Source organism: Cryptotermes secundus, unplaced genomic scaffold (genome assembly GCF_002891405.2).
Source record: "Cryptotermes secundus unplaced genomic scaffold, Csec_1.0 scaffold1747, whole genome shotgun sequence".
Classification (NCBI taxonomy): Eukaryota; Metazoa; Arthropoda; class Insecta; order Blattodea; family Kalotermitidae; genus Cryptotermes; species Cryptotermes secundus.
This window is the reverse complement of record NW_019744161.1, coordinates 139,280-150,287: the sequence shown is the minus strand read 5'-3', so window position 1 is coordinate 150,287 and position 11,008 is coordinate 139,280. Positions and strand designations below refer to the sequence as shown.

The 11,008-nt window shown below is 43.7% G+C and overlaps 1 protein-coding gene across 1 annotated transcript in view; it reads left to right on the top strand.

The window, feature by feature from the left end:
- LOC111874615 (putative GPI-anchored protein pfl2) overlaps nucleotides 1-11,008 on the top strand; it is a 105,968-nt gene that overhangs the window by 59,549 nt on the left and 35,411 nt on the right. Inside the window, exon 2 of the mRNA XM_023870251.2 lies at nucleotides 2,033-2,097. The gene's annotated coding sequence lies outside the window, so the exon portion shown is untranslated. The remainder of the gene's footprint in view (nucleotides 1-2,032; nucleotides 2,098-11,008) is intronic.

Genomic DNA, 11,008 nt, shown 5'->3' with positions numbered 1-11,008 from the left:
GCGTCCTCAAACCGGAAGAGATTATCACTGAAGGTTTTCCGCGTAAAGTGGATTATTTCTACGCTATATAATCAAAACAACTGACAACTATTATTATTCAATAATTTTATATAAATTAATAATTGATAAGTAATTATTAAATAAAGAATCAAATAAATTACAAAGAATTACGAACAGCATATTAAACAAAACGGCTACTTCTGTATGCTTGTTAGATGCTTGCAGATAAGTTCCTGAAGTTTCATAATACACAATGTCAAATTTTCTTTCGATAATTCAGTCGGTACAGCATCGGGCTACGGGCTGGACTACAGAAGTTCAATTTCCAGGACAGGCAAAAGATTTTTCTCTCCTTTGCAGTGTCCAGACCGGCTCTGGAACACACCCAGTCACGTATCCTATTAGTACTAGGGGTTCTTTACCCAGGGTCAAAGTGGCCGAAGTGTGAAGCTAACCACTCACCTCCATCTAGTTCGGAGGTCAAGAATGGTGGAGCTATGCTCCGCCACAAGCCTTCCTGGTGTGCTATTTTATTAATTAAAGGCAGGGATAAATTTAGCTTTTACAAGCTCATGGAGAAGTGGAAGGGTACGTAATTGAACCTGCTACGACTAAAAAACAAACTCCTTAATAACAACGGCAATCCAGTTTCGTTCAACGTTAACATCTTTCGACTTGAAAACTGTTGAGGATCATTATCAGCACCCACATTACAGACAAACTGTGTGCGTGACAAGAACATAAGTTCATGCAGCGTGCCAGGTGGCCATCGATGCATGCAATCAAAATGCGCTCCTGCCATCTTGACCCACCTGTCAACCTGTTATNTCACAACTCTGTGGGTCTTCACGGTCTGTTACAGGGATAGCTTTACATTTTTTACCTTTTCATAATGAAAAGAGAACACAACACGTTTTCATTTTTTTGATACTAAGTATGAAATAATATTTTTTTCCGTTAAATCTGATGAACTGATAACAAAATTGACAGTTAAAAGAATGAAACAAGCGCAGTTTTTCTTCGTTATTTTCCATTCCTGATACAAGACATAAAAATGTACGTTCTATTTATTACGGAATTTGAGATAATTACATTATTTATAAGAGCATAAATTTTCATTCATTAACAAACCACATCTCATATTATGGTCAGGGGCGGCCCGTGTATAGGCACCGCGGAACTGCAGCACCCCCAGTTTCCACATGATATTATCGATAACATTTATATAATGAGTCCTTTTTTCTTTAATTCTTTCTTTATACTTGTACAATACAATATATAATCCTTAAGCTTAATGTCAGTAGCCAAATCTTTGTATGGAACTGTGCACTTCTGGAGCAGCACCCCCAGTAATTTTAGCTACGAGTCGCCACTGATTATGGTTAACAAATTTAAAAGAAGAAGTGTTAGAATATTTCGACCGTAGCCGTGCGAGCCGAAGAAAGCGACAAACATGGAACTCGATGCTGGGGGGTATAACTGGGCCACCCTATCACTGGGGGACATAAATACAGGGACTTGGTCTTCCAGGTTATGGGCTAGACGCTAGGTTGATGACCTAGCTCTGTAAAAGAAATACTGTTGCGAAACCTGATGACAAATCTGGCAGAACCTGTAAAGAATGCTACGGCTCAAAAAGATCTGTTTTGCCAATAATGATAAGAAATGACTCACGCACTCACTCATGGAGCTGAGCCCTTCTTGAAAAGCCGCCAATTGTACAGCTACTCAAGAACTTCCTAGTATTTTATGGAACCTGAAGGTTCATTACCGTGTACACAAGAGCCCTCCATTGGTCCCTATCCCGAGTCAGATCAATCTAATCCATACCATCCCATCCTATATGACGATAATAAAAAAACAAAAACCAAAAAAGGGGCTTCTGATTTCTTTAATTGGACTCAAAATTCAATGAACAAAAATTGTGACATGACACAACAACTCTAAGTACAGGTTTGGCATCATATCCTTATGAGAATTAATTTTGAAAGATATGTTTCTTTCATCTAACCATGTCCTTATCATTTTTCAGATCCCGAAGCTGTAGCCAGCAACTTCCACGAGTTCATCTTTTATCTGAACAACGAAGTCACACAGGTAAGACATGTGAAGACATAAACACATCTCTGGATAATTTGCCGACAGTTATGTTATGACTGACATTGATTACACTGATATGCTTTGGAAACTGGTTAAGTTAATGGTATAGAAAGGAGTATAGTCTCCAACACACGCACATGGAGTTTTCATCCTCCGTTAACTGAAGCTTGTGTCGCAAGCGAAACCATTTTGTATTAGGTTATGTACTAGACGACTTTGAGAATTTAAACCAATAGAATGCATTATCTGCATGTGATGGCCTCCATAAATCATGTATCTGGATTTCCTTACCTGAAGATTAAGGCAAGTAAATTGACCACTCATCTCCAAGCATTGCGCAATCTTACTGGCAGCTGTTAGCAATAGGCCTGTAATACTTAAAGGTAAATATGAGATTATTTTGGGGGGGATTTATATGAGCGCCGGGATTGCTCAGTCGGTATACCGACGGTCTACTAGCTTGATGACCGCAGTTCGAGTCCCAGCAGGTGCAAATGATTGTTCTCTTCTCTATAGCGTCCAGACAGACTCTGGGGCCTACCCAGTCTCCTATCCAATTTGTACCGGGCGCTCATTATTTTGGGTTAAAGCAACTGGGACGTGAAGCTAACCACTCATCTCCATATAATGCCGTGGTTAATAATGGTGGAGCTATACCTCCATTCCCTCATGCGTCTTCATGGCATATGCTTAATTAAATAGGCATGAGGACAACTTTAACTTTTACATTTTTTACGTAAGTTTTAGCTGCTCTATTCTGCGATACTGATATGGAAAGCAAACATATCTCTGGCGAAGACTGGGTACCCTTCATTCATTCATTCATTATTGAAGGGGGTTGGTTTCCCAATGCACCGCGACCAGTTGTTGATCCATTGTACGTCCCCCTTTGATATTCTACCAGTCGCCATTCCCTTCCGGTACAGGTGCTTGCTATCAGCCCCGTTCAGCCAGTGAGTTCGGCCCCTCTACTGGCAATGGTACCCGATAATTCCCCCGTCTACCGGAGGCATTGGAAACTACTTGGGCAGGAAACTTTGTACCTAATTTTGCTCAGAGGTCTCCTAGAGACATGAGGATCTTTTACGTGTCGTAAATCTACGACACGAAACCCTCCCGGAGGACTTGTTCCCTGAATTTTTCCGCCCTTAAAAATTCCACGACCTCCGCCGGGTTTGAACCCGCGTATCTTGAGTCATGAGGTGGGAACGTTACCCCTAGACTATGGAGGCCGCTGTGGGTAATCTTGCCTGCATTAGTACAGAAAAAATTCTAATACTCGAAAACAGCTGCTTCAACATTTTCGTTAAACTTCGGTGCAGTTACAGTGCATATTACCTACACTAATTATCAGGTCGATTTGCATCCGGTGCAAAATGCATATAAGTTATAATGTTATTAATTACGACAGTACTGATTCTATGTACTTGGGTATCATTAGAGTGTATATATATATATGCCGGTCACGGTAGCCGAGCGGTCTAAGGCATGTACTGTCTTCGCTCGCTTGGAAACCGGGATCACGGGTTCGAATCCCACTGCGGACATGGATGTTGAGTTTGTGTGTGTGCGTTTTTCTGTGTTTGTGTACAGGTAGAGGCCTTGCGACGAGCTGATCGCCCGCCCAAGGAGTCCTACCGAATGTGTAAGATCTAGAAAAACCGAAGTGAACGGAGAAGTTCATTGAGGTAGGCCTAGGCCCACTGGGGCTGTAGTGCCAAGGAAAAAAATATATATATACCTTAAATGTCAGAGGAGCCGGGATAGCGTAGTCGGTATAGCGGCTGATTACGGGCTGGAGGACCGAGGGGTTGGAGTTCGAGTCCTGTAGGGACAAGAATTTTCTCTACTCCACGTCATCCAAACCGGCTCTGGGGTCCACCCAACCTCCTTTCCAATGGGTACTGGGGGCTCTTTCCCGGGGGTAAAGCAGCCACTCACTTCCAACTAGGGCTGAGGTCAAGAAAATGTGGATCTCTACATCCACTCCCCCATACGCCTCCATGGCGTACTGCTTAATTTGTTAAGCACAGTGACAACTTTACATTTTTACGTTTGCCTTAAAGTGTCATACAAATAAAATCAATATTATCATAATTAGCCTTTAATTATATTAATGTGTGAATGACCCAATAATCTGATGAGCAACTGAAAACATTTTAGAATTAATGTCGAATATCGTATGTGTTTAAAACCATCAAGCAATTACATGAAGTGACTGAGAAAAAGGCCGATAAATGTATCAGAATAGCCGGCCCTGAGCCTCGATTCGAGGGCGACATTCAGTTTACAAGAGAGAAGTTGACCATGAAATGCTGCCGACCTCTGGTCTGGGGTCATTAATGCACGACTGCTGTAACAATTTTTATTATTTGCTTTACGAGTGCGATTATTTTTATGCACTTCCTTTTATTTCGCTGTCTCGTCTCCGTGCCTCTAGGATTTTACTTTCCCATAAATGTAACGCGAAGCACGCAGAGTTAACCTCTGACTAAGAACCACACGTTGCGTATAAGGGCGTGGAGCCAGTCGGGGCACAATATGGAGATAATGGTCACCGTCACGCTCCGGCTATTTTATTCCTTGTGAAACAAAGTCTCTTACCTCACCGGACCGGTCCCAGAGGCGTTGTGGCGGAAAGAAACCATAAAAAAATGTAAAAGTTAAAGCTATCCCTGTTAACAGATGGTGGGGGCCCATAGGGTTGTGAGACGTCGAGGTTCCCATATTTTCTAGACAATCGACTCACAGATGGAGGTGAGGTAGTCAGTCATACGCGCCGGGCGCATTTTACCCCCAGGAAGATTCATGAGAGTCTGAGTAGACCCCAGAGACCAAGTGCCTCAACCAACTACGCTACCGCGTGCCCCTTGGTAATACACACGAGTCAGAGGACACGAGAAATTTCCTGGCTGCCGAGTGTCTAGAAGCTCCTCAAGAACTCCATGGGCTTAAGCTGGATGTGAGAATATGAAGACGGTGAGTGTGAAGGGGAGGGGGGTTGTTGAGTTGTAACGGCTCCGAACCGTCGGCCTCTAGCCAAACTACACGACATTACAATCAAGATGGCCGTATTTTTCATGGAGTGAGTCAGTGAAGTGTGTATCTTCTGATATTATAAAGATTTCAGAAATATAAGGAAGACTGTTTAAATGTCGTGCCATCATACTTGTTGCCATATTAAGGAATACACTGTTGTATTTTAGCGACCTGTTGCACTGATTCGTATCCATAATGTGTATATATTTACAACGCACTCAGCCACATAAGAAAGACACACCATAAGACACAGTATACACAATTAAAACATAAGAAGGACGACTCCCATAGCGGATGAATGGCGTTACACACGAGTTTAATATACAACATGTAAGATGATAGATCTTAACAAGTTTTAATATATAAATTTACTATTGAACAACGACGAACACACATTTTATATCATTTTATAAAAGGACACTTGATGGCAGGCAGTGCAATGGTTTAACGTGATTGATACACCTGAAGATGGCAGAATGATGCCGAAACATGTAGTGTGAAGCGACAAGTGAAATTGTATGCACTAAAAGACGGTAAATATTTACACTATGTAAGATTTGAGGCTTTCACGGCGGTGACTATGAAGAATGCAGTCTTCTGGGATTTTGCACCGTGTATATGTGGTGTTAATCGACGTTTCAGAGGAACGTATCGCCTCCATCTTCAGGGTAGAAGAAAAAAATATATAAGAAATCTGCAAGCAAAGAGACCGTGAGAACCGGTAAAAGCAGACTGCTTTCTTCAAATATTTACACATTATGGAAAATAAATACAGGTTTTAAGAAGAGCAGAACGGCTGAATTCACTTTAAAAAGCATCACACGCCACACTTTCATAGACATGAGGACTGTCTGGAGAATTTTTATAATAAACTGCCGAATATAAAGAAAACTTGTTCTAGATATAATTTAGTGATGTCAGTTCCCTCCTGAGGAGCAGGGATAGCTCAGTCGGTATAGCGACTGGCTACGGGGTGGACGAGCGAGGGGTCGTATTTCGAGTAGGGTCAAGAATTTTTTCTTCTCCACGTCGTCCAGACCGGCTCTGGGGTTCACCTAGCCTCCTACCCAAAGGGTACCGGGGGGAAAGCCGCCGGGGCGTGAAACTTACCACTCACCTCCAACTAGTTCCGAGGTCAAGGAAATGTGGATCTATACATCCACTCCCCCATAAGCCTTCATGGCGTACTGCTTAATTAGTTAAGCATAGGGACAACTTTATCTTCACTTCCATTCTACGTCGGTATGACGTAGAATCTACGTCGTAGATTCTCAGGACGAGATAAGTATTTGAACGCATCTCATAAAATGCACCTCGGAATAAGACTCCTGCTGTTATAAACAAGGAACTGCCTGTTCTAACACGGCTTGGTAACCGAAGTAAACAGAAACAAGTTCTCAGAATTGCAGCTCCGTTTCCTGATAACTGCACTTAAGTTTCATGCTTAAACTTTAGGCGATTCTTCATACTCCAGAGGATTGTACAATCAGTTAAAAATTGTATTTAAACCGTCCTCTTCTTCTTTTGGGGGCTCGCGGTAGCGTAGTTGGTTGAGGCACTATGTTCAAGCCGAAAGATCGCGGGTTCGAATCCCGAGGAAGTCATTGAATTTTTTTCAGTCAACCTAATTCTTCCAACCGCAATATGACCCTGGGTTCGACACAGCCTCTAACAGCAATGAGTACCAGGAATCTTCCTGAGGTGTAAAAGGCAGATGAAGGGTAAGGNTGGGGTTCACCTAGCCTCCTACCCAAAGGGTACCGGGGGGAAAGCCGCCGGGGCGTGAAACTTACCACTCACCTCCAACTAGTGCCGCGGTCAAGGAAATGTGGATCTATACATCCACTCCCCCATAAGCCTTCATGGCGTACTGCTTAATTAGTTAAGCATAGGGACAACTTTATCTTCACTTCCATTCTACGTCGGTATGACGTAGAATCTACGTCGTAGATTCTCAGGACGAGATAAGTATTTGAACGCATCTCATAAAATGCACCTCGGAATAAGACTCCTGCTGTTATAAACAAGGAACTGCCTGTTCTAACACGGCTTGGTAACCGAAGTAAACAGAAACAAGTTCTCAGAATTGCAGCTCCGTTTCCTGATAACTGCACTTAAGTTTCATGCTTAAACTTTAGGCGATTCTTCATACTCCAGAGGATTGTACAATCAGTTAAAAATTGTATTTAAACCGTCCTCTTCTTCTTTTGGGGGCTCGCGGTAGCGTAGTTGGTTGAGGCACTATGTTCAAGCCGAAAGATCGCGGGTTCGAATCCCGAGGAAGTCATTGGATTTTTTTCAGTCAACCTAATTCTTCCAACCGCAATATGACCCTGGGTTCGACACAGCCTCTAACAGCAATGAGTACCAGGAATCTTCCTGAGGTGTAAAAGGCAGATGAAGGGTAAGGCTAACAACTTCACCGCCATCTGTGAGTCAATTGTCTAGAAAATGTGGGAGCCTCGACGGTTCACAACCCTATAGGCCTTCACGGCATAGCTTTATTAATTTCACATCTTCTTTTATGGCACGACAAACAGATGTCATCTAATGCTTTCACTTTCAAGTTTGAGGAATCTTATTTATAAACATTTAGTAAGACTCGCTGGAAGGGGGATCAGCCCGTCTGAAATTCGCTACTTACAGAGGGCAACGCAAACACAGGAAAAGTACACATGTATGCCTATACTGGGACCTCGGGTACATTCGGAGCCACAATCCCAGTGTTCGAGCGGATATACCTAGCACAGTATATATACAACGACTGGCTATGTGCTGTACGGCAGAGAAGTTGGAGTTCGAGTCCCAGTAGAGACAAGATTTCCTCCGCTCCAAGTCATACGGACCGGGTTTGGCGCCCACCCAGCCTCCTGCCAATGGGTACCGGGAGCTCTTTCCCTGGAGGTATGTCGGTCGGAGTGTGAAGCTGACCACTCACCTATAGCTAGTGCCGAGGTCAAGAATACATGGATCTATACATCCACTTCTTCATACGTTTCATTGGTAGAGACTTTACCTACATGGGAAGGTTGCATTAGAAGTTCTAAATATATTTGTTGACATAAAATTCGACGTTAAGAATCGAAACTTTAAAGTCCACATTCTCTTCCCTCTTCCCTTTTCTTTCTATTCCCTCTTCCTTCTCTTCCCTCTTCCCTCTTCCAACTCTTCCCTCTTCCCTTTTCTTTCTCTTCCTTCTTCCAACTCTTCCCTCTTCCTTCTCTTCCCTCTTCCCTCTTCCAACTCTTCCCTCTTCCTTCTCTTCCCTCTTCCCACAGGTATACGTATTAAGGAGCCACACTGAACGGGAGACATTTCTGAACCTAAAGAAATCTCTCTGAGGAAGGGCACTGGATCACGGTAACCGTTTGTAACAAGAGGAAATATGACACACATGTGCACAGAACGTAGACGGCAGGAACAAGAACCACTGCTCAAGAGCTGAGAATGAGGTTGAAAGGCAGGCATCTGCCACCAATAGAACCAACCACATCATAACCCAAAACAACAGAAACATCACCACATCCAGTGCATACAACCACAACCAGGACCAAGAAAACAACGCCTCATAATCACACCCATCACGATACTTCGTTCATGACCGTACCGCACGGGTTACCGCAGCGGTAGTGCTTTAGGCTCGCATTCTGAAGGTACTGGGTTCGAGTCTTGTCAGGGACACGGGGTATCAGGGTTGAGGTTTCTATGGCTTTTCATCAGTCCCTCCAGATAAATGCAGGGACAGTAACTGAATTAGGCCACGGCTTTTCCCAAATCATCTATAATTCTACTATTCGAAGTTATACAGTAGTAGTTAGCTACTAACAGCATCGTTAAATAACTATTTATGACCAATGATGCGACACCAGCGCACTGTTACTCCCCATAACAGCGGGACCACACCATACCAACAGCAAACAACTGCCATCATACCAAATCATTACTATCACCAGTATTGTACTATGACCTGTAGATCCATTTCTAAGCAACGTCAGAAATATGCGCACGCAACAATACAATCAGCGCAGCAAGAAGTGTTTTCTTCATGACCACCGCTGTGAGAACCGCACATCCTATCTATATGAATGCAATTGGTTAGGGGTTGAAAGCAACTGTACACTTCGATATTAGAGAGAAACTGTATATATATTTTCTCTCTTTCTCCGAAGAGCCTGGATAGCTCAGTCGGTATAGCGCCTGGCTACGGGCTGGACGACATAGGGGTTGGAGTTCGAGTTCCGGTGGGGTCAAGAATTTTGTCTTTTCCACGTCGTCCATACCGGCTCTGGGGTCCACCCAGCCTTCTATCCAATGGGTACCCGGGGTTCTTTCCACGGCGGCAAAGCGGCAGGAGCGTTTAGCTGACCACTCACCTCCAACTAGTGCCGAGGTCACGAAAATGTGGATCTATACATCCACTCCCCCATACGTCTTCATGGTGCCGTGCTCAGTTAGTTAAGCACAGGGACAACTTTACCTTTTCTTAACTCCGACCGAAGCACTTAGCCGTCTAATAGTAGCCGCTTCGACTTCTTTATCGTAACGACACTAGGTGACATGCACATCCAAATTTACTAGAGCATTGTCGCACTCGAGGTCCGAGGATTTCTAGACTGATTTTACTTTCCTATTTTTTTATTGCTAGTGGGGTGGGACTAAGTCCCTTCTACTGCGGCCACTTCTGGCCTATTGTACCAGCCCCAGATGATAGGTGAAGGTGATTGTGGAGCAATTGGTGGAATGAAGATTGGCAGGGGGAACCGAAGTACTCGGAGAAAACCTGCCCCAGCGCCACTTTGTCCACCCCAAATCCCACTTGACCAGACCCGGGATGGAACCCAGGCCGCCGCGGTAGGAAGCCAGCGACTAACCGCTTGAGCTATGGCGCGGGCTATAAGACTGACTTTACTTTCCTAACTGTTGTCCTAAACATCTCCTATAGTAAAGAACCAGTTCCCAGGCTACGGTTCTTACTCCCTTTTCCGCAATAACATAAAGAGCTCCCGTTTTCACGACTTAACTCAGCGGGCTACCCAACCTCCTGCAGTTCTACTATCCGGATTGTATATCGTTACCCTTCTAACCAGCGAGTCTCGGCTGCAAGGCACTGAACATTAAGCTGACGCTGCCACTCATCTGTGTGCTTAATGGATCCATGCCATTATTCACAACCTGCTCAATGCTTGTAAGCAAACAAGCTGACATGAATTAAAGGCAACCATCCATTAAAGTAATATTAATTAATTAATATCTATTCATTTCATGACTATAATATTTTATTTAATTAATTTTTCAAATGTATCTTTGTGATGGATTCAGTTTTGTTAGGGTTTCGCCTTCCAGTACAATGCATTTCATGTTAACATGTCCGTAGCCGTTGACTTTTTATTACGCCGGAAAGCGTCTATAGTCCATTCGCGGAGACGAGACAGCGTAAACAAAGCAAGCCCCGAGTCGCCACAGCTGACAGCAAGGAGTGGACAAAGCGCGCAGTTACTTCAGTGTACTCACTGCATTCGGACGCACGTTAACCTGCATTCAGACTGAAGAGTGAATTTTGGACGCCCCTGCGATGGTGTACCCATCACGTGATCGCTGCATGATTTCATTCAAAGAGCGAAGGAGATACCGCGTGCATTGGTTTACGAGGACTCTCTCGTCTCCGCTAATGGACTGTAGTCAGGTTTCCTTAATGACGGAAGACTTACATGGTGTCACGTTTTGGAATCAATACGAAATTTAGGATTTGAGGTTTTCACAGCGGTTGTTATTAAAAGTTATACCCACTGGTATATAACACTGAAAGATCCGTTGAAAGCCAACCGATGTTTCGGAGGAACGTGTCGCCTCTATATTCACGGTCGAAGAA